This window comes from Lontra canadensis, unplaced genomic scaffold, assembly GCF_010015895.1.
Source record: "Lontra canadensis isolate GAN:19392208 unplaced genomic scaffold, GSC_riverotter_1.0 scaffold29, whole genome shotgun sequence".
Classification (NCBI taxonomy): domain Eukaryota; kingdom Metazoa; phylum Chordata; class Mammalia; order Carnivora; family Mustelidae; genus Lontra; species Lontra canadensis.
In genome coordinates this window covers 17,640,942-17,668,153 of record NW_022631023.1, presented here as the reverse complement: position 1 = coordinate 17,668,153, position 27,212 = coordinate 17,640,942, and the positions used below count along the sequence as shown (strand labels likewise).

General features: G+C 35.4%; 1 long non-coding RNA gene across 1 annotated transcript in view; it reads left to right on the top strand.

Annotated features, from left to right (window-relative positions):
* Positions 1–2,241: 2,241 nt before the first annotated feature.
* Positions 2,242–27,212, top strand: part of LOC116872315 — a 193,069-nt gene continuing 168,098 nt past the window's right edge. The window contains exons 1-2 of the long non-coding RNA XR_004383626.1: positions 2,242–2,264; positions 5,025–5,062. This is a non-coding gene — a long non-coding RNA (uncharacterized LOC116872315). The remainder of the gene's footprint in view (positions 2,265–5,024; positions 5,063–27,212) is intronic.

Below are 27,212 nucleotides of genomic sequence, written 5' to 3'. Positions count from 1 at the left end.
GATGCACCAAAGTTTATTTTAAGTCTTTACTTTGAAATGGTTATAGACTTATCAGAAGTTGCAAAAGTAGACATAGAATACCTTGAACCCATCATCCAACTTCCTGTAGTGAATGGTATCTTATATAACTGTAGTACAATATCAAAAAAAGAAAATCGACATAATTTAAGAGGATAGTAAGCATTGTTTAATTAGCCCTTGATTTTATTATCTGTAAAGTGATAATAAAGTGTCATCTGAAAAGTAAAAAGAATAGTTTCTTTTCAAGTTGAAACAAGGAAATGAATACAAACAGTGATGCCTAATACTTAATACCTGGAATTATTATCAAGAACATTTATATATACACTAATGTATATGAATATACATGTATATACATATATATGTATATAGTATGTGTGTATATATATATGTATCTATGTGAATTCACACATGCAGATACAAATATATCCATTTAAAGGGCTCAGTATTATTTAAATATTTAAACAAATACATCGTTAATAGTTGAAGCTTTGTTACATTTTGCTAAGCACATCTATAACTTGTGGTTATGTCCTTGGGGGTAGTACAATTTGTGATTATGTTTTTCTTTTGAAAAATACTTGATCCATTTTTTGTGAAAATTGTGGGAGAGGACTATATCAGAGTAACCCTCTTAATATATTGCATTCAAAAATCAAATCTCTAGCAATCAGCCAGTGCATTACTCAAATATTGGTCATGATGACTATACCCTCATAGGTCAATCTGTGAATACCTTCTAGATTACAGTAACTGAAGTTCTTCATTGAGTCATTTTTTTGGAGAGACTCTCAACTGACTAAAGGAGTTCTCATTTTAAAAATTTTATGTGCCTCTAGTGCAGTGCTTTCCAAAGAGCGGTCAGTGGAACACCCACACTGATATCATGTGGTGAATTTTCAAGGACCTAATTTAGATCTCCTAAATGACTTCTGAGGGGAGGAGTAAAAAATCTTTTTTGATGCACATCAGATCCCCATGGGCATAAAAGTTGAAGAATGTAGCCCAGGTACCATATATCTGCTTTCCTCAAAATATAAGGATAGAGGTTTTTTGTTTTTGTTTTTGTTTTTAAAGATTTTATTTATTTGACAGAGAGAGAGAGAGATCACACGTAGGCAGAGTGGCAGGCAGAGAGAGAGTGGGGAAGCAGGCTCCCTGCTGAACAGAGAGCCCCATGCGGGCCTTGATCCCAGGACCCTGAGACCATGACCTGAGCTGAAGACAGAGGCTTAACCCACTGAGCCACCAAAGTGCCCTAAGGATAGAGTTCTAAAGTAATTCAATAATGAATGATGCTAAAAGTACTAACAGCAAGAAAAAGCAAAGAGGCAAAAGAGGTGGTTTATGATAAAATTGGAAATGTATAGGAAGATAAAAGATATAAAAATAATGATTCAGTGGCACCTGGGTGGCTCAGTGGATTAAGCCTCTGCCTTCAGCTCAGGTCATGATCTCAGGGTCCTGGGATCGAGCCCCGCATCGGGCTCTCTGCTCATCGGTGAGCCTGCTTCCTCCTCTCTCTGCCTGCCTCTCTGCCTACTTGTGATCTCTCTCTCTCTCTGTTAAATAGATAAAATCTTTAAAAAAAATAATGATTCAAAGAAGCATCTCAAGATAAAATCATCTTAAAATGAGTTCACCCAGATGTACTACTTTTTCTAAGAATTAACTTTAAAAAATTAAAATTTTTAAATTCACACACAGTAAAATTGACTATTTTTGGCATACAGTACTATACACTTTAACACATGAATGAATTTGATCAGGATAAGAACAATTTTAGCCCCCTAAAAAATCCTTCTTGGTTTCCCTTTGTACAAAGTTATACTCTTCCCTCCTTTTCCTTAGCCCAATCCTTAGCAAATACTGATCTGTTTTCTGTCACTATAGTTTTGTCTCTTAAAGAATGTCATACAAATAGAATCATACACTATGTAAACTTGAGACTGACGTCTTTGATTACTCACAATGCCATTGAGATTTATCCAAGTTGTTTGATGTATGAATAGTTCATTACTTTTTATTATTGAGTAGTACTGCATTCTATGACTATAAACACAGAGTGTTTTTCATTTATCTATTGAAGAACATTTGGATCATTTCCAGTTTGGGGTGATTACCAATTGAACTGCTGTAAATATTCATGTACAGATTATTTTGTGAACATATGTTTTTATTTCTCTAGGTGTAAATTCTCAGGAATGTGGTTGTTTGGTCATAGGAGGATATAATGAGTACAGGTAACTTTGTTAGAAACTATCAAGCTATTTTTCAGAGTGGCTTTACCATTCTGCATTCTTACCAACAATATACAAGAATTACAGATGTTCTGTGTCTTTGTTAGCACTTGGTATTGTCAGTATTGTTTATTTTAGCGATTCTAATAGATATATGATGATATCTTCTAGTGGTTTAAATTTACCTTTCCCTAATGGCTAATCAGTATTGTTGAATATCTTTTGGTGTGCTTACTAGCTGTCTGTATATCCTCTTTAGTGAATGTCCACTCACATTTTGGACTATTTTTATTTTTTGTAAGATTTATGTATTTATTTGAGAGAGAGAGAGAGAATTAGAAAAGGGCAGAATGTCTAAGCAGACTCCCACGGAGATGGAACCCTGTATGGGCTGAATTTCGTGACCCATGAGATCAGAACCTGATCCAAAACTGAGAGCTGATGCTTAACTTACTGAACCACCCTAGTGCCCCTCTTTTGACTTTATAAATTGGATTGTTTGTTTTCTTACTGGTGAGTTTAGAGGGTTCCTTACATATTCTAAGTACAAATCCTTGTCAGATATGTGATTTGTAGATAACTTCTGCTGGTCTATAGGTTATGTTTTTATTCTCTTAACAGTGTCTTTCACAGAAGGAATTTTTGTATTTTTTTACTATTTATTTCTTTATTTATTTTTGAGAGAGAGAGAGAGAGATAATCTTAAGCAGGCTCAAAGCATTGTGCCAAGCCCAGTGCGGGGCTTGATCTCATGACACTGAGATCCTGACCCGAGCCAAAATCAAGAGTCAGGCACTTGACTGACTGAGCCACCCAGGTGTCCCCAAAATTTTCAATTTTGATGAATTCTGGTTTGCAATTTCTTTTGTAGGGATCATGCTTTTTATATAACATCTAAGAACTCTTTGCCTAATTGAAATAATGAAGATTTTCTTCTATTTTTTTTAAAGTTTTGTACTTTTACATTTATGTACAGATCTGTGATTAATTTTGAATCAAATTTTGTAAGAGGTTTTATATATATATATATATATATATATATATATATATAGTTTTATTTTGTTTTTTGGAGTATTTTTTGTATGTCCTACTTGCTTTGTCCTAACCATTTGTGGAAAATACTATATTTTTACCTATTTAATTATCTTTGTACTTTTGTAAAAACTATCTGGCTCAAGGGAATGATAAAGCAAGCCATAGTCTGGAATAAAATGTTTGCAAAAGACGTATATGATAAAGGACTGTTGCGAAAATATACAAAGAACTCTTAAAACTAGCAGTTAAACAGTGAATAATCCAATTTGAAAAAAATGGTTAAAAGACTTGAACAGACACTGAAGATATATAGATGGCAAACAAGCATATGAAAAGATGTTTAACACCATATGTCAATTCACAACAATGTGATGCCAGTACACACCAAAATCCAAAGCACTGTAAACAACCTTGGTACGGATGTTGAGCAACAAGAACTATCATTTGTGGCTGGTGAGAACGCAAAACGATACAGACACTTTGGAAGACAGTTTGGCAGTTTTTTACAAAACCAAACATATTCTTACCATACAATCTAACAGCTGCGTTCTTTGGTATTTACCTAAGTGCACTGAAAACTTATGTCCCTGTAAATACATGTATACAGATCTTCTATATTTTTATTTTTTTAAAAGATTTTATTTATATATTTGAGAGAGAGGAAGAGAGCACAAGTATGTGGGGGGCAGAGGTAGATGGAGAAACAGATTCCCTGCTGATCAGGAAGCCCTACATGGGGCTGGATCCTAGGACCCCGGGATCATGACCTGAGCCGAAGGCAGATAGATGCTTAACTGACTGAGCCACCCAGGTGCCCCTATACAGATATTTATAGCAGCTTTATTTATAATTGCTGAAACATGGAAACAACCTGGATGTCCTTCAGTAGGTGAGTGGATACATAAACTATTACACATCTGAAAAACTGAAAATTACTCAGTGCTAATGAGAAATGAGCTATCAAGACATGAAAATATATGGACGAACTTTAAATAAGTATTACTAAATGAAAGTAACCAATCTGAAAAGGGTATGCACTGTACGAATTCAATATATGTTATTCTTCAAAAAAAGCAAAACTGTAGAGACAATAAAACTATCAGTGGAGGAAAGGATGAATGGGTAGAACACAGAAGATTTTTTGAAAAAAAAAAAAAAAAGATCATCAATTGGCCATATATGTGGAGGTCTATTTCTAAACTCCATTCTCTTTCATTGATCTGTATGTATATTTACCTGTCTACCAACATCTCACTATAATTTTATAATTGGCCTAAAAATTGTGATTCTCCCATTTGTTATTCCTTTTGAAAATGGCTTTGCTTGTTGATGTGAATTTTGGAATCTAGTCTATATCTACAAAAAAAAAAAAAAAAGTCCTGCTGGGGATTTGACTGTGACTGTGTTTTATCTGTAGATTCTTTGGAGCAGAGTTGACATCTTTCCTATGTTGGGTCTTGCAGTCCATGAACATAGATTTTAATTATTTTTCAGTTATTATAAATGTATATGTTTATTTTTATAAACATATAATATATTTTTATCCCCAGGAATACAGGTCTGTGAATCGCCAGGTTTACACACTTCACAGCACTCACCATAGCACATACCCTCCCCATTGTCCATAACCCCACTCCCCTATGTTTAAAATTGTTTTTTATTGCTTATCATTTACTGTTAGTAAATGGGAATATATGATTGAGTTTTATATGTTAACTTTTTTTGTAGATTCCTTGAGATTGTCTGCACAGAAAATCACATTGCCTGTAAGTAGAGATAGTTTTACTTTTTCCTTATAATCTATTTGACCACCCCCCCCCACATTCCTTATTGCTCTGATGAGGACTTCTTGAGGTTTTTAATCATGAATTAATATTGAATTTTGTCAAAAATTTTCTTTGCATCAGTTGATATGATCATGTGCTTTTACACTTTAGGCTGTTAATAATAGACTGCACTGATTGATTTTTGAATATTGAACCAACCTTGCTTTCCTGGGATAAACTCCATTTGTTTGTTTTACATATTACTTGATTCCATTTGTTAATATTTTGGGGAGGATTTTTTTTTTTTTTTGTTACTTCATGAGGGATATTGGTCTGTAGTTTTCTTTTCCTACTGTCTTTGGTTTTCATATCAGGGTAATATTGGCTTCACAAAATGAGTCAGGAATTGTCCCCTCATCTCCTTTTTTTCTGGAGGAGATTGTATTAAATCGGTGTTATTTCTTCTTGAAATGTTTGATAGAAGTAAGTAGTGAAGTTATTTATGCTTGTATATTACATTTTCAAAAGGTTTTATCTAGAAATTAAATTTAACAGGCCCCAGGGTGGCTCAGTCAGTTAAGTGTCTAACTCTTGATTTTGGATTAAGTCATGATCTTAGGGTCCTAGGATCAAGACTTACACAGGGCTCTGCACTTAGTGGTGAGACTGATTGAGACTCTCTTCCTCTCTCTGCCCCTCCCTCTGTATCTATGTATTTATCTATCTATCATCTATATATATCATCTCTAAAACAAATTAAAAAAAAGAGAAATTTAAGGTGTAGGATTATTCAGGTGTCTTTCATCTTGCATAAATTTTTGAGGAATTGATTTCTTTTTTAAAAGATTTTATTTATTTATTTGATAGAGAGAAAAAGAGAGAGAGAGAGAGAGAGCAAGCAGAGTGAGTGGCAGAGGAAGAGGGAGAATTAGGCTTCCCACTGAGCAGAGAGCCTGATGTGGGCCTCAATCCCAGGACTTTGGGATCATGACCTGAGCTGAAGGCAGTCGCTTAACTGACTGAGCCACCCAGGGACCCTAGGAATTGCTATATTTTATTTAAGTTGTCTTAAATTTATGTGCACAGAGTTCTTTTCAGTGTAATCTTAGGATTCTTTTAATGTCTTCGGTGTCTATAGTGGTATATTCTCCTTCATTCCTTATATTCGCAATTTTTATCTCCTTTCTTTTTCACTTTTTCAGATTGAATAGAGGTTATCAATTTTACTGAGTTTTAAAAAAGAAATCAGCTTTGTCTTCATTTTTTTCTATTTCTTTTTTTTTTGTTTCATTTATTTCTGCCCTCATTTTTATTATTTATTTCCCATGTTTACTTTCGTTTTGTTTTGTTTTGCTTTTTTTCTAAATTAAGGTAAGAGCTTGTATTATTGAATTATGACTTTCCTTTTTTCCTTTCTTTGCCTGGTTATTCTGTACTATAAAAATTGGCCATATAAGGCCAAACTATGCAAAGTAATTTTAATAATCAGTGGGCTTTACATTTTTTATGAATGACTTTATATTTTTTATAAATACATCAAACCCTTTCTTACTGTGGATTATAAGTGGTTGACAAATGAAAAAAAGGTGAAATTAATACTTATTTAGTAAATTGTAACTTAAAACATTAAGAATTTTGAGAACTGAAGTGTTTTGTTTATAAAAATGCAAAAAAAAAGTACTTTGAACTTCTCATTATATAAATTACAGTGAGAGCAAGCATCTTGTCCATGCCTTGGCAGTTTGTCTTACTGCTTTCTAAGTTTGAATTAGCTTCCAACAATTTACCCTTTGTACCTCAACCATTGTGAAATATTTCCAAATGTTCCTTTCATGTGAAATTTTGTCATTGTCACTTTTGGAATATCTACAGTCCTTTTCACTACCACTTTCCTCATTCTGTTAATATGTTCACCTTTACTGAGTTCCTCTGGCTGCATATTTAGGACCTTTTGAATGGCAGCACTGTCAACCTTTCCTTGTTCAGCTATTTTTTCTAATACTCCATTTATGTTGGATTCAAATTTTACTTTGGTTTTTTGTGGCACATTCATTTTTGTTGGCCAGTTTTCTCTTTTGATTGTACATTTTTTAAAATGTCAAATGGGTTTATCATTGGAACACAAAGAGACAACAATACTCTCTGCTATATCTGCATGAACTGAATAACAGATGTACAGTGACCAATCACTGACAGCTTTGAAAGAAGTAGGTGATTGGTCACTGATCATGATGCACATCTGTTATTTATGTACTGATTTGTGAACTGAAGAACTAGAAGTGAAGTTTTTACTTCACGCAGTTACTTATAGTAAATATATTGCAGTAATTAAAAATTGAACCATATTAGTGGGGACTGATTATTTAATTAAGCTATGATAATTGAAATTCATGTATATTGGGACTGTTTAAAGCTAAGGCTATCTGCATAAGCATTTATTTCTATAAATTTCCTTCTGAGCACAGCTTTAGATGCACTCCACAAATGCTGATATATGAGCTTTCATTTTTGTTCACCTTAAATTAATTTATAATTTTCCTTTAGATTTCTTCTTTGACCAATGGTTTATTTGGAGGCTTGTTGTTTACTTTATAAATATGTGGAGTTTCTCCTGTTGTATTTCTGCTATTTATTTATTTCTAGTTTAATTCCATTACTTTCAGAGAACATACCTTGGGTGATGTAAATTCTTTAAATTCATTAAGGTTTATTTGATAAACCAGAATATAATCTATTTTTATCTGTTCAAATTGCACGTGAAAGACTCTATTCTGCTGTTGTTCAGGGGAATGTTTTATAAATATCACTTAATTATAGTTGTTTGATGTCATCAGGCAATTCTTTTATGACCTTGCTAACTTTCTGTCAACTATTTCTTTTGCTTACTAAGAAGAGAGTTTTTTCCCCCCAGCTTTATTAAGATATAATTTTTATATATATGATATAATTGATATATAATTTTTTGTGAAATTAAAGTGTACAATGTGATGATTTGACACACTTATATTTTGGGAAATGATTGCCACAAACAGAGTTAGTTAATACCATCATCACTTACCTAATTAACGTTTTTTTTGTGTGTGAGAACATTTAAGATTTACTGTTTTAGCAACCTTCAAGTATGTAATACAGTGTTGTTAATTATAGCTAGTATGCTATCTATTAAATCCCTAGAACTCAGAGCTATTCCTCTTAACATTGTAAGTTTTTATCTTTTGACCAACACCTCCCCAATCTCTCCTACACCCCATTACCAGCCCCTGGTAACCAACATTCTACTTAAGAGGGAAGTTTTTAAAGTCTCCATTATAGCTGTGGATTTGTCTTTTTTTTTTTTTCTTTCAGTTCTGTCATTTTTGCTTTATGTATTTAGAAGCTCTGTACTTAGGTGCATACACATTTGTAATTGTTTCATCTTCTTGGTAAATTAGCCCTTTTATCATTATGCAATCTGCTTCTTTATCTCTGATTATTGTTATTTTGCTCTATTGTCTACTTTGTCTGGTATGAAGTTCACCATTCCAGGTTCATTTTGATTAGTGTTTACTTGTTATAGCTTTACCCTTTCTACTTTTAAACTGCATAGTTTATTTCATATGGACCAGTTTCCTGTAGATAGAATATAGTTGAGTCATTAAAAAAGCCATTCTGATAATATCTGACTTTTAATTAGTGCATTCAGACCATTTATATCAAATGCAAGTACTGATATATTTGGGGTTAGCTCTCCTATTTATTATTTTTTAAAAAAATTTGTTCTCTTTTTTATTCCTTTGTTTCCCTTTCTTGCCTTCTTTTTATTTGAATATTTTTAATACTTCATTTTAGTTTGTTTTATTTTTTACTATATTTATTTTTAAATTGAGACATATTTTATATATAATTGTGTGAGCTGAAGTTGTACAATGTGTTGATTTGATCCATTTATATATTGCAATGTGATTACTATCACAGTTTTAACTAACTCTCTAGTACACTAGATATTTATGATTTCTTTTTTGTGGTAAGAATATTTAAGATCTAGTCTTTTAATAGTTTTAAAGCATATAATACAGTGTTGTTGACTATAAAAATCATGCTGTACATTAGATCTCCCAAGCTTATTTATCCTCTACTTTCAAATTTGCACAATATCACCCCAATTCCCCCATCCACCTGCCCCTGATAACCACCATTCTACTCTGTTTCTGTGAGTGTGGCTTTTTTAGATTCTACAAATAAGTGATATCATATAATATTTTACTTTGTCTGGCTTAGCTCAGTGAACATATTGCCTCAGATTCCATCTATGTTGTCACAAATGACAGGATTTCCTTCTTCCTCATGGGTGAATAGTATTCACTATACACACACCACTTCTCCATTATTGTTGACAGGCACTTAGGTTTTTCCATATTTTAGCTACTGTGAATGATGCTGCAGTGAACCATGGGAATGCAGATTTTTTTGATATCCTGTTTTCATTTCCTTTGGTTATATACACAGATGTGGGGTTGCTGAATCATGTGGTAGTTGTATTTTAAATTTTTGAGGAACTTCCATATTGTTTTCCATAGTGGTTATACCAATTTACATTTCTACTGACAGTGCACAAGTGTTCTCTTTTCTCTGTATCTTCATTAACACTTGTTATCTCTTGCCTTCTTGATGATAGACATTCTAATAGATGTGAGATGATGTCTTGCTGTGGTATTGATTTGTAGTTCCCTAATCATTCGTGATGTTGAACATTTTTTCATGTGCTTATTGGCCATTTGGTTGTCTTCCTTGGGAAAAATGTCTATTCAGTTTCTCTGCCCATTTATAAATCAGCTTTTTTTTTTTTGGTTATTATGTTGTACCTGTTTTTAATATATTTTAATATTAAACTCTTATTCAGTATATGTTTTGCAAATATTTTCTCCCATTCCACAGGTTGCCTTTTTATTTTGTCAATTGTTTCTTTTGCTGTGCAGAAACTTTTTTTTTTTTTTTTGAAGATTTTATTTATTTATTTGACACAGAGAGAGACACAGTGAGAGAGGGAACACAAGCAGGGGGAGTGGGAGAGGGAGATGCAGGCTTCCCACTGAGCAGGGAGCCCTATGTGATGTGGGGCTCATCCCAGGACCCTGGGATCATGACCTGAGCTGTAGGCCGATGCTTACCAACTGAGCCACCCAGGTGCCCCTGTGCAGAAACTTTTTTATTTGATGTAGTTTCACTTGTTGATTTTTTTCCTTTGTTGTTTGTACTTTTAGTGTCATATCCAAAATATCATTGCTGAGACCAATGTTGAAGAGATTTCTTCCTTACATTTCCTTCTAAGAGTGTTATAACATCATGTCTTATGTTTAAGCTTTTAATCCATTTTGATCTAATTTTTGTGAGAAGTGTAAGATATGGGTCCAGCTTAATCTTTTTGCATTCAATTATGCAGTTTTTCCAACACCTTTTGTTGAAGAGGCTATCCTTTTCTCATTGAGTGTTCTTGGCTCTCTTGTCAAATATTAGTTGACTGTGTATGTTGGGATTCATTTCTGGGCTTTCTATTCTGTTCCATTGGTCTATGTGTCTATTTTTATGCTAGTATCCTACAGTTTTAATTACTATAATCTTATAATGTAGTTTGAAATTAGGAAGTGTTAATTCTCCAGGTTTGTTCTTCTTTCTAAAAATTATTTTGACTACTTGGGGTCTTTTGCAATTCCATACAAACCTTATGATTTTTTTCCCCTCTATTTCTGTAAGTAATGCCATTGGAATTTTGGTAGGGATTGCATTGAATCTATAGATGGCTTTGGGTAGTATGGATATTCTAATGATATTAATTCTTTCAATCCATGAACATGAAATATCTTTCCATTTGTGCCTTTTTAAATTTCTTTCATCAAAGTCTTACAGTTTTCACTCTATGTATCTGCACTTCTTCCTAGGTATTTTGTTTCTGATGCTATTGTGAATAGGATATTTGTCTTTATTCGTTAATGTATGAAAATGCAATTGATTTCTGTATGTTGACTTTATATCCTGCAACTTTAATGAATTCATTGATTAGTTCTAATAATTTTTTAGTTGAATTCTTAGGATTTTCTATGTGTAAGATTATAGCATCTGCAAATAATGACAATTTTACTTCTTCCTTTCCAGTTTGATGTCTTCTATTTTTTTGTCTTACTTAATTGCTATAGCTAGGACTTCCAGTACTAGGTTGAATAAGAGTGGTGAGGGCAGATGTGCTTTTCTTGTGTTTGACTTCAAGGAAAAGTTTTGAATCTTTCTTCATTGGATGTGGTGTTAGTTGTGGGTGTGTCATATATATGATCTTTATTATGTTTAGGTATGTCTTCAGTTTGCTGAAGGTTTTCATTATGAAAGATGTTGAATACTTTCAAATGCTTTTTTTGCATCTACTTAGACAATAATGATTTGTGTCTTCTCATTTTGTGAATGTGGTACAGCATACATATTGATTTGCATATGTTGAAGCATTCTTACATCCCAGGCATAAATCTCATGTGATCGTGATGTATATGGTCTTTTTATGTACTGCTGAATCCAGTTTGCTAATATTTTGTTGAGAATTTTTACTTCTATAGTTTTCTTATAGTGTACTTATCTGGCTTTGGCATTAGGGCTATGCTCACTTCATACAAAGAGTTTGGATATGTTTCCCCCTTTTTAATTTTTTGGAAGAGTTTGAAAAGAACCTATATTAATTCTTTAGATGTTTGGTAAAATTTGTTGGTGAAGCCATCTGTCCTGAGCTTTTCTATTTTGGGGGATGTTTTGATTACTGATTCAACTCTTTGATCATTATTGGTCTGATCAGATTTTCATTTCTTCATGATTCACTTTTGGTATGCTGTATGTTTCTAGGAATTTATCCATTTCTTGTAGATTATCCAATTTGTTGACACATAATTGTTCATAATAAATATTCTTTTATGAGCTATGTATTTCTTTTTTTTTTTTAAAGATTATTTATTTGCACGTAAGAGAGAGAAAGAGATAGAGAACAGTGTGAGCAGGAGTGAACAAGAGTGTGGTGGAGGGGCAGAGGGAGAAGAAGAAGCAGGATCCCCACTGATCAGGGAGCTTGATGGAGGGCTCAGTCCCAGTAGCCTGGGATCATGATCTGAGCTGAAGGTAGACATTGACAGCAGAGCTACCCAGGTGCCCCTATTTATTTACTTTTTAATTTATTTCTCTCTCTTTTTCACAGTCCACTTGGAACCTATGCCTTTTCGTTCAGATGGAAGTTAGATAATTTATCTATTTATCACCATATCCTAAAATTATTGATTAAAAATAAAAAAAAACTAGAGTATTGATTAACTATGTAATGCAGATCCATTCTATAACCCTTCCTATGTCTTAAGAAGATATTACCCAACATACAAATAACTGATAAGTTATAAAGGAATGATAACATATCTTTTCCTAAAGTTTAATCAATTATAGTGTAACTACTTTAGAAATAGATTATGTTTTAAAATAATTTGATTGATGTGTGAATAGTAGAAATTTATTAATATTGAACACATTTAAATTTTATTTGCTGGGATTTTTTCCCCTCTAATAACTAACTAAAAGAATTTGACAACATTGAGCATAGGAAATAAGTAACAAATCAAAGCTTGCTCATAGAAAACCTGTCATTTATGATACTACTTATAACTAGTATCTGGAAAAAGAAAATAACACTGGGTGCCTGGGTGGATGAGTCATCTAAGCAACCAACTCTTGATTTTGGCTCAGGTCATGATCTCAAGGTTGTGGGATCAAGCTCTATATGGGGCTCCATGCTCAGCAGGGAGTCTCCTCGAGGATTCTCTCTCTCTGTCTGCTCCTCTCTCTGCTTGTGTATTCTGTCTCTCAAATAAACAAATAAATCTTAAAAAAAAGAGAAAAGAAACAAATTGTGGCCTTTTTACATTATTAATGAAAATTTTGTCTACTTTAAAATTTCTAACAGTATTTTAGAGTAGGAACTAAAGGGGTTACTTTTACTACAACAATATTTATATTTATGGGCTACTTTTTCATATCTCAAGGGCTACTTCTTAACAATTATGTGGACAGAGAATATCCTCATTTTACATATGAATAAACTGAGAAATAGAGAAGTTAATTAAATTTCCCAAGTTCACACACATTGAATAGAAGAGGTATGGTTTAAATTGAGTATTTTGGCCTCAGATTCCACACTCTGAACTATCTTATTATCTAGTCTCTAGAAGAGAGGGCAATAGCATTGTTGTATTACCATCTTGAGAAATCTTAGAATATAAAACAATTTTTATTTTTTAAAATTAAAACAATTTTTTAAAAGATTTTATTTTTAAGTACTCTCTGCACACATTGTGGAGCTTGAATTCATGACCCTTGAGATTAAGAGTCACATGCTTTACGGATTGAGCCAGACTGGTACCCCTAGAATATAAAACAATTTTTAAAAAGAAGGGTAGTATGTTATTATGTGTGTGTACGTGTAAGTTGTCAGTGTGTGTTTGTATATGCACATATCTGCATAATATTTTGCTCAAAGTGACTCTTTAATTTAGTTACAGATATTTTGTACGTTCCATACTGGAAAAAAGATCTTGTCAGGCATTAGTGTATTCTTATGCTTTATTTATTTATTATTTATTTTTTATTTATTTATTTTCATGTATCACTTTCATGTCTTTACATATTGATGTATATACAAATAACATGAAATAACCATCAGTTTTTTAAAAATATTTTATTTTATTTTTTATAAACATATAATATCTTTTTATCCCCAGGGGTACAGGTCTGTGAATCGCCGGGTTTACACACTTCACAGCACTCACCATAGAGCATACCCTCCCCAATGTCCATAACCCCACACCCCCTCTCCCACCATCAGTTTTTATTTATTTATTTATTACTTTTTTTTCTTTTTTTTTCAGTGTTCCAGAATTCATTGTTTATGCACCACTCCCAGTGCTCCATGCAATACATGCCCTCCATAATACTCACCACCAGGCTCACCCCTCCCCCCACCCTCCCCCGAACTCTGTTTGTTTCTTAAAGTCTACAGTCTTTCATGGTTTGTCTACCCCCTCCAATTTCCCCCAACTCACTTCTCCTCTCCATCTCTCAGTGTCCTCCGTACTATTCCTTATGCTCCACAAGTAAGTGAAACCATAGGATAATTGACTCTTTCTGCTTGACTTACTTCATTCAGCATAATCTCTTCCAGTCCCATCTATGTTGATACAAAAGTTGGGTATTCATCCTTTCTGATGGAGGCATAATACTCCATTGTGTATATGGACAATATCTTCTTTATCCATTGGTCCGTTGAAGGACATCTTGGTTCTTTCCACAGTTTGGCAACTGTGACCATTGCTGCTATGAACATTGGCTACAGATGGCCCTTCTTTTCATTACATCTGTATCTTTGGGGTAAATAGCCAGTAGTGCAATTGCAGGATCATAGGGAAGCTCTATTTTTCATTTCTTAAGGAATCTCCACACTGTTTTCCAAAGTGGCTTTGCACCAATTTGCATTCCCACCAACAGTGTAAGAGGGTCCCCTTTCTCCACATCCTTTCCAACACTTGTTGTTTACTGTCTTATTGGTTTTGGCCACACTGACTGGTATAAGGTGGTATCTCATTGTGGTTTTCATTTGAATCCTGATGGCTAATGATGATGAACATATTTTCATGTGTCTGTTAGCCATTTGTATATCTTCTTTGGAGAAGTGTCTGTTCATGTCTTCTGCCCATTTTTTGACATGATTATTTGTCTTGTGTTTGTTGAGTTAGAGGAGTTCTTTATAGATATTGGATATCAGCCCTTTGCCTGTAGTGTCATTTGTGAATATCTTCTCCCATTCCGTGGGTTGCCTTTTTGTTTTGTTGACTATTTCCTTTGCTGTGCAGAAGCTTTTGATCTTGATGAAGTCCCAAAAGTTCATTTTTGCTTTTGTTTCCTTTGTCTTTGGAGACATATCTTGAAATAAGTTGCAATATCCATCAGGTTTTGAATTCTGCTTCTGAGAAAGGCCACAAGATTATAGTCTTAAAACTTTAATGAGTAGGATTCAATTTAGTAACATTCTGAATATCATTATGACCTCTCTCTAAAGTAGACTTTTCTTACACCATTTAGTATTTTTTTGAGTTTAAGAACTACTATACACTAATAGTAAAAATTGTTATTTTATTCTTTCATGCCTTATTTCTTTACCACTCTTCTCACATGATGTTTCTGGTAAAAACTGATCTAAAAGGTTAGGCAAATCAAATTGTTGAAGATTGCAATGTTCTTTGGTTTATTCTTTCTTGTTTTAGTTTTTTAATGACATGTGGTTATTTACTTAACATTTTTTATTTTTAAAAAATTTTAGTTTAAATTCCAGTTAGTTAACATACAGTGTAATGTTAGTTTCAGGTGTACAATATAGTGATTCAACACTTCCATACAACACCTGGTGCTCATCACAAGTGCCCTCCTTAATTCCGCATTACCTATTTAACCCATCTCCCTGCCCACATCCTCTCCGGTAACCATCAATTTGTTCTATAGTTAAGTCTGTTTCTTGGTTTGCCTCTCTCTCTCTTTTTTCTCTTTGTACCTTTGTTTTGTTTCTTAAATTCCACATGAGTGGAATCCTATGATATTTGTCTTTCTTTGACTGACTTATTTCCCTTGGCATAATACTCTCTGGCTCTATCCATGTCATTGCAAAAGGCAAGAGTTCATTCGTTTTTATGGCTGAGCAATGTTCTGAAAATCAAAACCAGCTCTGCTGGTATTCCAGTAGAGAAAATATACTCTTCTTATTCTGCAGTGCAAAAATTGAAATACATGAACTGCTTCATTTTTCAAATAATTTGAAAATCTTGTTCTTTCAATACATGATGTGGGATATATTAATGAAGCATCAAAATTTTGAGTGGGTAAATCTTTTAGAGAAAACATGTCCACAGATGTTAGTTTTCTTTCTTCCATCCTTTATAGAATCTCTGTCTCTTTTTAGATATTTGGGGGAAAAAAAAGCTGATTCCTGTGCAGTATTTACAATGCTTTGAAGTTTTGTTTTCTTCTTAAATAATAATGATTTAGTGAGATTTCCGAGACAGAATTTTTGCCATCATCCAATCCTTAGTTTTTACTTCCTACCTATTATTCTCCTAATTCTACCTTAAATTATTTCATTCTACTATTTTTTGGAATTTTAAAGGTGAATTTAATTTAAGGATGTACATATTGTCATGGTAGGAGAGTTTTCAAAGGTTGGTGGAGTCATGCAGCTTCTTCTTCTTAAAATTTTATTTATGAGAGAGAGAGAGCATGAGGTGTCGGGTGGGGGAGGGAAGAGGGAAGGGCAGAGAGAGAGCGCCAGAGAGAGAAGCAGGCTCCCTGCTTAGGGTCTCAGTCCCGGGAACCTGAGCTCATGACCTGAGCTAAAGGCAGAGGCTTTACCAAATGAGCCACCCAGGTGCCCCAACTTACTCTTTTAATAGACATCTATAAAGAAAAAAATCTTTAGTTCACATTTATATGTACTCAAAATAGAAGTTCTATTTTTTTCTGTGTTCAGTAAATATAATAATTCTGGAAAATACAGAGCAATGGTGGTCCTACTTAGTGTGACCTTTCATTATAATTACACTTGCTGCAAAGAGAGCCTGCCTGGCCTCAGAGAGCCTCACTTACTGTGCCACTGTTAAACCCTGAGCCCTAGTGTTCTCACCAGTGTCCTTATAACCCAATTAAATTGAAGATGAAGGTATGGCCATGAAACAATCACTTCTCTCTATATTCATAGATCTGATTATAGCAAAAAGAACTGGATTTTATGCAATTTTCTATTTGTACTGTAGAGACAAAAATTTCATTTTGAACAAAGGTGGAAGTGTAATTTATGTTAGAAGTCTGACAGAGACAGCTAATCTGACATATGAGTTTGCTTTGATATAAATCATAGATTGCTATTAATAGACGCATCATTTCTTGAAGTAAATTTATCCTTTTTAATGTTTTCATCAGGTCTTTCAGCTCTTTGCTTGACTTCCCAGTGTACTGCTGGTTCAGTGAATTAATCACGTAATATGAATTATTTAAATTAGTAAGAATTATTAAGAAGTAAGCAATTTTGATATTTTCCCCTAGTTCTAAGAAGAATACACATAATTTCCCCTCTATTTAAAGAGAAGATGGAAGATACAGATATTAAATTGCACGATTCACCCAGATAAGATGATATGACAGTCAACAAGGATTTTTATGAAATCATAGCAATATAAATTCTACAATTTTCTTTGACCATTATTTAAGTCTTCCAAGAATTAGCTGATAGTATTTTTATTAATTGTAACTTATTTTTGGCAATAGTTGGCAAAATCAGACCAAAGCAGAAACATGTAATTCAGATTTAATCAATTAACTGAGTTCGGACACCTCTGAGTGCTCATAGAGGTCAGAAAATGCTAGCATGATGCTCTATACTAGGAATACAAAAATGAATATGAGATGATTGCTGTTCCAGAGGAGTTGGAAAGGTAGGATATGGGGAGAGAGACATGTGAACAATTAATGTGATAACTAGATATATCAAGTTGTATGGGAACACAGAGGAATCAATTGTTTATGTAGGCTGGATAGTTGGGAATTATAAAGAGGAAACATGATGCAGAAAAACACAGAAGCCTTAATGTTCATGCCAGTGATCCAAGGATGGAGAATAATCCATTGTGCCTAGAAAATATAGTGTGGGAAAGAGTGAGGGGAAAGGAGACAGTCTGTTCTGTGAAGAAAGACCCTAGATGCTGGGCTGAGGAGTCTTTGTTGGAAAGGATGAGAGGTAACCAGAAGGGTGATTGAGAAACCTTATCACTGATGGTCTCTTTCTCATTGGTGAGTAGACTTATAAACTTGTTTTGATAAAAATACTGAATTTGACTGACAAAATATATTGATAAAAATACCTACTTGACTTGGAATGTTTATTGACCAGTTTTATGAGAAATCTCATCTCCTTGTCCCAGTAAATAATTTGCTTTTCACTTTTAAGCAGATAATGGTTTATATTAAAATACTCACAAGGGGCACCTGGGTGTCTCAGTAGGTTACGCCTTTGCCTTTGACTCAGGTCATGATCCAAAGGTCCTGGAATCGAGCCCCGAGTCGGGCTCCCTGCCTAGCAAGGAATCTGCTTCTCACTCTTCCTCTCCCTCTGCCCCTTCCCCTCACTTGTGTTCTCTCTGTCTCCTGTCTCAAATGAAATCTTTAAAAATAATAATAAAATAAAAATACTCACAAATTTACTTCTCCTGACTGACCAACTTGTGACATATGCATAAAAAATAAAATAACTGAAATAAAATATTGTTTGGCCACAATAAAATGTTTTTCACATTAGCTTTTAACAGAAAATTGAAAATTTTTGACAGAAAATTGAAATGGGCTATTCCACAACTATATACAAAATTGAAGCAACAAGACATTTTCATGGGAAAAAATGTTCTTTTTATCAAGAAATGTTATATTATTAAGGGAAATGAACATATGTTCCAATGCCATAACTAGGTCCTAAAGAGAATTTGAGGAATGACAGTTTTCCATGATGATGTTATCAAGAGGCTTAATTGCATCATTAAAACTAGATTTGCCTTTATTAGGAAGCATCAAAGCATTTAGAACAAGATAAATTGAAGTTTCCAATTCCAAAAAAAAAAATAGTGTACTTCTCTAGATTTTCAAAGGCTCCTCTGTGCCCATGCAGACCTTTACAGGCAATTTTTTTTTTTCCCAAATACTTCATGTGGTAAGTAACCCTAACATGTGGATATAAGTTTCATTTCTAAACACATTTTTACTTTGTGGGAGTTTGGAACAAGATTAGATAAATTTTAAGGCTTAGAAGCATTTCTGATGGAACAACTAAATCCTTTTACTGCCCCCCCTGCCAAAAAAGTTGGATATATCAGAACAAAATAAAACAAAGGTCGCAAGGAATTATTTCTGTATCTTCAGCATTCTTTTGCAGTGGTGTACTGCTTGAATGGTAAACAGTTCTAACATGAATTTGGACCTTTGACAGTGAGTTTGCCATGGTTCACTGTGTGGAAACACTTGCACAGATAGGCTAATAAGATTTATGCTGATAGCGCCAAGTGTCACACCTCACAGACCTAATAAGTAAGTGCAAACCTAGCACAGAAGAAAAAACATTCACACTGGGAAATTCCTGGCTAGGTATCTGGTATTTCTTAGTTTGTGTACTGGGCATAAAATTCCAACACAGAACTCTGCTGTCAACCCAGACCTGGTAATCATCCTTTCAACAAAAATTTGATGCCTTCTGTGTTCTAGATATTAAGGAGGAAGCTGTAAAAATAGCATTTGCAAGGCTCCTACTCTCAGATAATTTATGAGACAGACATTAGTAAAAAAGTACAGAAAGAAAGAAGATAAATACAGATTGTGACCTCGATGCCTAAGAGATTGACTGGGACAGAGGCTTTCTTTAGAGAAAAGAAATATCGATAAGAAGTTATGGTTGAGACCATAGGGATAAGATAGTGCTAGACATCCAAAAAGCTGTGGGAAAAGAATTCCAGGGGAAGGGCCAAGCCCCCGATTGGGGAAAGGGACCTTTCCTTTATTCAAAAGGTAACACTGAACATTCCCTCAACACCAAGGTCAGTATCAAATGTAAACATCATTTCTTTGATGTAACAAAGAAGGCATTTTGGAGAAGTAGAGAGTCACATATGTAAATGCTGTTACTTATGTGTAAGGGAGTCACTGGTGAGTTAAAGGAGGTGACGTTCGGATTGGGAGATTAAACAAAACAATACATTTTATTTGAGTTGATGGGAGAGGGGAAACAGAGGAAAGGCAGCTGATGAAGAAACAGTTAAAAATATTGGTGTGCTACCAGGTGATGCTGTTTGCTTGAGCCAGCCAGCAAGTAGGCAGTCGAGTGATTATTTTCTGTAGCTCCTTTGTAATGACCCTTCCTGCATTCAAATTATCTAAAGTATCTTTGGCAACAAGTACTAATCAGATTGCCCTGGGTTCACTATTTCTGGGAGACTTTTGCTTGGATACATGTTGGTAGAGCTTCTGGTCCCAGAAGACCTGAGTGAAATGACAGGGAACCAAAGAAACTCATGACCTGAGAGCTTTTATTCAGTAGCTTTTGCAGAAAATACCTGATCCAATGGGAACCCATTATCTTGGCCATGTTTTGAGACTCAGATGTCACTGGTGTCTCCTATTTCAGCTCAGCTTCAGAGGCTCACATGTCTTGTACCTTGGGGAAATCATCTGAAACTGACTACAACCCCTTCCCAATGGCAGTGGAAGACGGGGAGACCAAGAAGCAGCACGTAGGGCTCCCAGGAAGCAGTCACTTTTTCTTTTTCTTTTTTTTTTTTTTTCCTTTGTTGGTCTCAGAGACTCTCATTTTGCTGATAAATTTCAGGAAATGGCTCATTTAGTCATTTTGAGAATTCTGACCCTTTTCCTCACTTAGTTGCTCCTCATGAGGACCAGCAGGCACACAAGCCTTTGTGAGAATTGCCGACTTTGCTGAAGACATGGGACAGCAGATGATGTTGTTGAATTGAGTATCTGACCTTATGTTTCTGTACAATGTTTTGGGCATTTCCATCATCTCAGATTCTAGGCTTCTGTCCCACTTCTTGCCCCTTCTTCCCTTTTTACTGCTCCCAGAAACTCCAACAAAAGGCTGCCCAACTATTCTTCTCTTGATCTTAGCCAAAAGGCTGAGAAGCGATTGCCCAACTATTCTTATAGTTAACTAGCATTTACTCCGTTGATCAGGGCTTTGCACTACCAGTCAGAAAGGGTGGCTGATGGTATGCGTGACTCAAAAGGCTTGCCTGCCCCAGAGTATTTCCAGCACTGGTCAGACAGCAGTATCTGCAGTCCTCATGGCTATAGCCATACTTCTGACTTACTTATGACCTCTGGAAGGCCTTTTCATCTGAGTCTGCTGCCTGAAGAAGGAAACCTTACAACCAGTTTTCTTTCCTTTTTTTTTTTTTTAAGATTTTATTTATTTATTTGAGAGATTGAGAGAGAGAGGGAGGGAGAGTGACAGGGAGAAGCAGACTCCCCACTAAGCAGGGGCCCGCCCCAGATGCAGGGCCCCATCTCAGGTACCTGGGATCATGACCTGAGCCAAAGGAAGATGTTTAACTGACTGAGCCACGTGTTGCCCCCCGCCCCATCACCAGACTTCATACCCAATCAGCCATTAAATTTTTTTTAAAGGGCAAAGTGATTCTCCAGAATGGTTGGAGATTGGAGATAGATAAAGGGAGGAGTGACAGAAGTCACACGGCTTGCGCTGCTACTGGGAAGGCAGCATGATTTATAATGGGTCAGTCCTGACACCTGGGGTGAGAGTGACAGTGTGCCCAGCTACAGGACACGGGGTGTTTGCAGGCACAGAATGGAAGGAGGAGCTCTAAAGAAGGATAGGTTTGTGCACATGCATGTGGCACATACAGGGCAGAAGACAAAATTTGTTGGTTTCCCAATTTTGCTTCAGGCTGGCTCCTATTTTATAACCCAGACGGATTCAGTGACCCTGCCTGACCTTAGAAGAATTTTGCAGACTCCCTTGTGATCTTGCCCAAGTGAAGTAGCTTGGATAACTATGTGATAGCTAGAGGCAAGGATCTTTTCTAAATATAAAGTTTGCTGCCTTGCTTTTCATTTGCTCTTAAGAATTTTCAGAATCAATATAATCCATAGTTTTTTTCCCCCCAAAGAACTCAGTAGATCACTTTACCTCCTTAATATTGATTTATTTAACATTCTAGTTTTAGCAGAGGAAGGCTAGTCCTTAGTCTTTCCAAATGCAGCAAAAACAGTTTATTAAAAATGTAAGGGGTTCAAATTAAAGGAATATGAATTATTTGGTATTTTATTTATCATTGGAACATTTAGTAATCCCCTTTCTTTATTTTAGTTTTTTTAATAAAGATTTTAATTTCAGAAAGAGAGAGAGAGTGCCTGAGTACAAGCATGAGCAGGGGGAGGGTCAGAGAGAGAAACGGACTCCCAAGAGAGAAGCGGACTCTCTGCTGAGAAGAGAGCCCCACTCAACTCTGGGCTCCGTGCCGGTACCTGGGATCACGATCCCAGCTGAAGGCAGATTCCCAACTGACTGAGCCACCCAGGTGCCTGCTTTCTTTAAACAAAGAACCTCTTTCTTTAAACAAAGAACCCATGAATCATTGAGATTAAGGTGTGATAGTTCTTGTATAAATTTCTGATACCACTTTCTGGATTTTTTAAAAAAGATTTATTTATTTATTTTTAGAAAGAGAGAGAGAGAGAGAGAGAGAGAGAGAGCATGAGTGGAGGGAGAGGCAAAAACTGAGGGAGAGAGAGAATCTCAAGCAGAACTCTCATTGAACACGGAGCCTGATGTGGGACTTGATCTCACTACCCTGAGATCATGACCTGAACTTAAATCAAGAGTCAGATGTTTAAATGACTGCACTACCCCAGGGGCCCCTCACTTTTTGGATTTTTAAAGTTACGGTAGTTCTAGCTAGTTTTTCACTTACATTATACATTTTGGGAAAGCTGGTACTGATTTTCCTATACAATGAAAAGAAAGTAATTTCTCAATTTATGTCTGAAAATTTAAAAACTGATCAGTATAAGACAAAATAAAAAGTACTTTGAATTATTGACTCCTCCGATAATTACTCTATTCCAAATCATCCACAATTAGTATTTTGTTTTACTTCCTTTTTTTTGTTTTTCTATTTAGATATATTAACACATATATAAATATACAGAGTACAATACTTGTGTTGGAACAGGTGTATATGTGTATATGTTTATACCTAAAGCAAATTTGTAGTATGCTGGATAGATAGTTTTAAATGATGCTTTGTTACCTAACAATTTGTCACTGAGTACTCTTCAAAAACATGAATTTTTTAAAGCATCCAGAGGATAGAGCATATGGATGCACCATATTTTATTTTACTATCCCACGTTCGACATTTCATTTGTTTCCAATTACTTATTATTAAAAATAATAGACTACACTGAATATTTTTATATATAAATTTTTTCCTTACCTCTGGGGGAATCACTGGGTCAAGGGTCATGAATGACTCTTTTTAATGAGGTTTGGTGCATATTTTCAAATTCTGCTCTGGAAGAGATGTGTGAGTTTCTCCCTTCTTCATATATATACAAGGGTACCATGTCGTTGTATTCTCATTGATGCGGGAATATAAGGCTCACAACAACTTCACTAATGTGCTGGGCAAAACTGTTTCTGATTGTTTTACTTTAAATTTTTATCATTTTGTCTCTGATTGCTACATTGGTAGCTTTATAAGAAATATTATTTTTCCTTTCCCTCTTTTAGCCTTGAAAAATGACAATCACAGTTGTTTCATGGGGAAATTAGGAAACACAAATATGTGTGAAAGTGCTATATGAATATTAGGAAGCATTATTATTGTGAAGCCATTATGGCAAGATTGAGACATCTTCATTCAGTGACAGCCAGCTGCAAATATTAGCATTCCTGATGTTTGTCCTCATCTGAAACAGCATCCCTTGGTGCCCAAGTTGCATTTATTCTGCTCTCTTCTCATCTCAACCCCAGCTGTGGTAGACAAATCGTGAAAGCTCAGACTCTTCTCTCCCTGCCAGACCTTTGCTACAAGAACTTGCAGCTGTCTCTGCAATCTGCCCCAGGGCCTCCTCCAACATTGGAACCTCTTAGCAGAGACTGACTGCCATTGACTGGCATTGGGCAGCCCAAAGGTGCATGAATGGGGAAGGATTCACATTAGGGGAATTCCTGAACCAAAGGGAGATGGAAGTCAGTGGAAAAACGTTCCAGTTGCCCATCTTTTGGGTGATCATTTCTGGGAGGCATTCCATATATGCTTCTCAGGATTCTGGCAGAATCCACTCTTGCAGTCAATAACAGGGACCTTAATAATGCACCATGTAGTGGCCTTCCTCCTTCTGTGTTCTGACTCTTTTTCCTCCGTGACGCCAGTTTCTTAGGATCAGCTTCCAAATAAACCAAATGTAACCAAGTCTTTAGTCTAGACTCTCCTCTAAGGGAACCCTAAACTAAGCCACCATCCTTCCCTTCTCCTCCAGTACTGCTAAGCTCTTTTTCTTTCCCTTTAGAATATTCACTTAACTAACTCAGCCATTATGTGCTAAGTGTTGACCAGGTGCTAGGCAGTATTATTGTGATAGACAGGGATAACAGACCCAAATTCTGGCCATCAGGGAGCTACATTCTGGTGCATCAGGCAGAAAATGAGCACAATAAATAAGTACCTAAGAGAAAAAAGTAAGGGAGATGGGAAATATCTGGGGCTGTAATTTCATACAGTATGGACACAGGAGATCTTACTGAGAAGTTCACATTTGAATAAATATCTGAAGACAGTGAAGGAGTGAGCCATGTCGCTATCTAGGAAAAATATTCCATCTGAGAAGAAAACAGATACATAGTCCCTAAGATGGCAGCATTTCTGGAGCACGTAGAAGTATGGGAAAGGTCAGTATGGCTCAGCAAGGTGATGCAAGAGTAGAATGGTTAGGGAGGTAATAGGATGTTAGATCACAAAGAAACTTGAAGCTCTTTGCTGTTTAATATGCATTTGGTGGGAAATTCCTGGAGAGTTTTGAAAGTAAGAATCTCATGGTCAAAAACATTTTTCTGGCCATTGTACTGAATGTAGTCTTTAGGATGATGAGAGCAGAAGCAGAGACCAGGTAGGAGATTATGGCAGAAATCCAGGAGAAAGATGATTGTGGTTTGGACTTGAGTTTTAGCAGTGGAGGTAATGAGAAGTGTTTGATTTTGGGTATATTCCAAAACTGGATTTGACAGAATTTGCTGATGGGTAGATAGGATTTGGGGTGTGACAGAGGTGAGGAATCATGGACTGGAAGAATTGTCTTTGCCATTTACTGGGTTGGCAAAGTGAGTGAGAGAAAGGAAAGCCTGAGAAGGTCTATCAGGAGCCAAACTTTCCACATATTAAATATTAATATTAAATAAACCACATATTAAATAAACCTATTATTACTTCCCATGGGAAATGTCAAGGAAAGTAGGTGGTTGATATAGGAGTCTGGATTTAAGAAAGGTCAGAGCTGGAGGTATAAATTAGGGAGTTACTAGTATATAGATGACATTTTGAAACTTCTTGGATGAGATTTCCAAGGGAGTATGTGTGGATAGAAAAGAGAAGAGATCCAAATATGGTATATTAGTCTGCCAGTCTACCATATTATTATGGTAATAACAAAATACCACAGACTGGGTGGCTTAAATAGATTTTTATTTTTCATAGCTGTGGAGGCTGGAGGTCCAAGATCAAGGTGCCCACAGTAGTGGTTTCTCCTGAGACTTCTCTCTTTGATAAATAGATGGCCCATTTTTTTGTGTGCTCATGTGGCCTTTTCTCAGTGTGTTCGCATCTCTGGTGTCTCTTTCCTTACGACCCCATTTACCTTAATTACCTCTTAAAAAACACTAACCTCCCCCAAACAGACACATTCTAAGGTACTGGGGCTTAAGGTTTCTTTCAACACACAAATTTTAGGGGAATACAACTGAGCTTCACAGGTAGCTGTCAGGGACATTCTGAAGTTAGGATGATGGGGAGATAAGAAGGGATAATCAAACAATACTGAGATGGTGAGGACAGAACGGTAAGAGGAAATACTAGAAGATACCATATGAAGTAAAGAAAGTCAAAGGAGATAGAAAAAGGAGAATGTGATCATTTGTATGAAAAGCTGTTGATAGGTCAAGTACCATGAGGACTGGGGATAAATATTGAATTTAGAAATGTAGAGATCTGGACTCTCTACTCTGTTCCACTGGTCTTTGTGTCTGTTTTTGTGCCAGTACCATGCTGTCTTGCTAATCACAGCTTTGTAGTAAAGCTTGAAATCAGGCAAAATGATGCCCCCAGCTTTGTTTTTCTTTTTCAACATTTCCTTAGCAATTCAGGGTCTTTTCTGGTTCCAAACAAATTTTAGGATTGTTTGTTCCAGCACTTTGAAAAATGCTGGTGGAATTTTGATTGGGATGGCATTGAAAGTATAGATTTCTCTTGGCAGTATAGACATTTTAACAAATGTTTATTCTTCTGATATATGAGCATGGAATGCTTTTCCATCTTTTTGTGTTTTCTTCAATTTCTTTCATGAGTGTTCTGTAGTTCCTTGAGTACAGACCCTTTACCTCTTTGGTTAGGTTTATCCCAAGGTAAATGGAATTGATCCTCTAATTTCCCTTTCTATATTTTCATTGTCAGTGTATATGAAAGCGACTGATTTCTGTGCATTGATTTTGTATCCTGCCACATTACTGAATTGCTGTATGAGTTCTAGTAGTTTGGGTGTGGAGTCTTTTGGGTTTTCCACATAAAGTATAATGTCATCTGCAAAGAGAGAGAGTTTGACTTGGACCCTTAGCTATATGGTCAAATAATCTTTGACAAAGCAGGAAAAAATATCCAGTGGAAAAAAGACAGTCCCTTTAATAAATGGTGCTGGGAAAATTGGACAGCAATGTATAGAAGAATGAAACTCAACCATTCTCTTATACCATATATAAAGATGAACTCAAAATGGATGAAAGACCTCAATGTGAGGCAGGAATATATCAAAATCCTAGAGAAGAACATAGGCAATAACTCTTCAACATCAGCCACAGCAACTTGTTTCAAGACACATCTCCAAAGGCAAAGTAAACAGAAGCAAAAATGAACTTTTGGGACTTCACAAGATCAAAGCTCCTTCACAGCAAAGGAAACAGTCAACAAAACAAAGAGGCAACCCACGGAATGGGAGAAGATATTCACAAATGATACTACAGACAAAGGGCTGATATCCAAAATTGATAAATAACTCCTCAAACTCAACATCCAAAAAATAGATAATCGTGTAAAAAAATGGGCAGAGGCGTGGAGACATGTCTCCAAAGAAGACATACAATTGGCTAACAGACTGGCTAACAAATGGCTAACATGAAAGAATGGTCATCATCATTAGCCATCAGGGAAATTCAAAGCAAAACCACATTGAGATACAACCTTATACCAGTTAGAATGGCCAAAATTAACAGGACAGG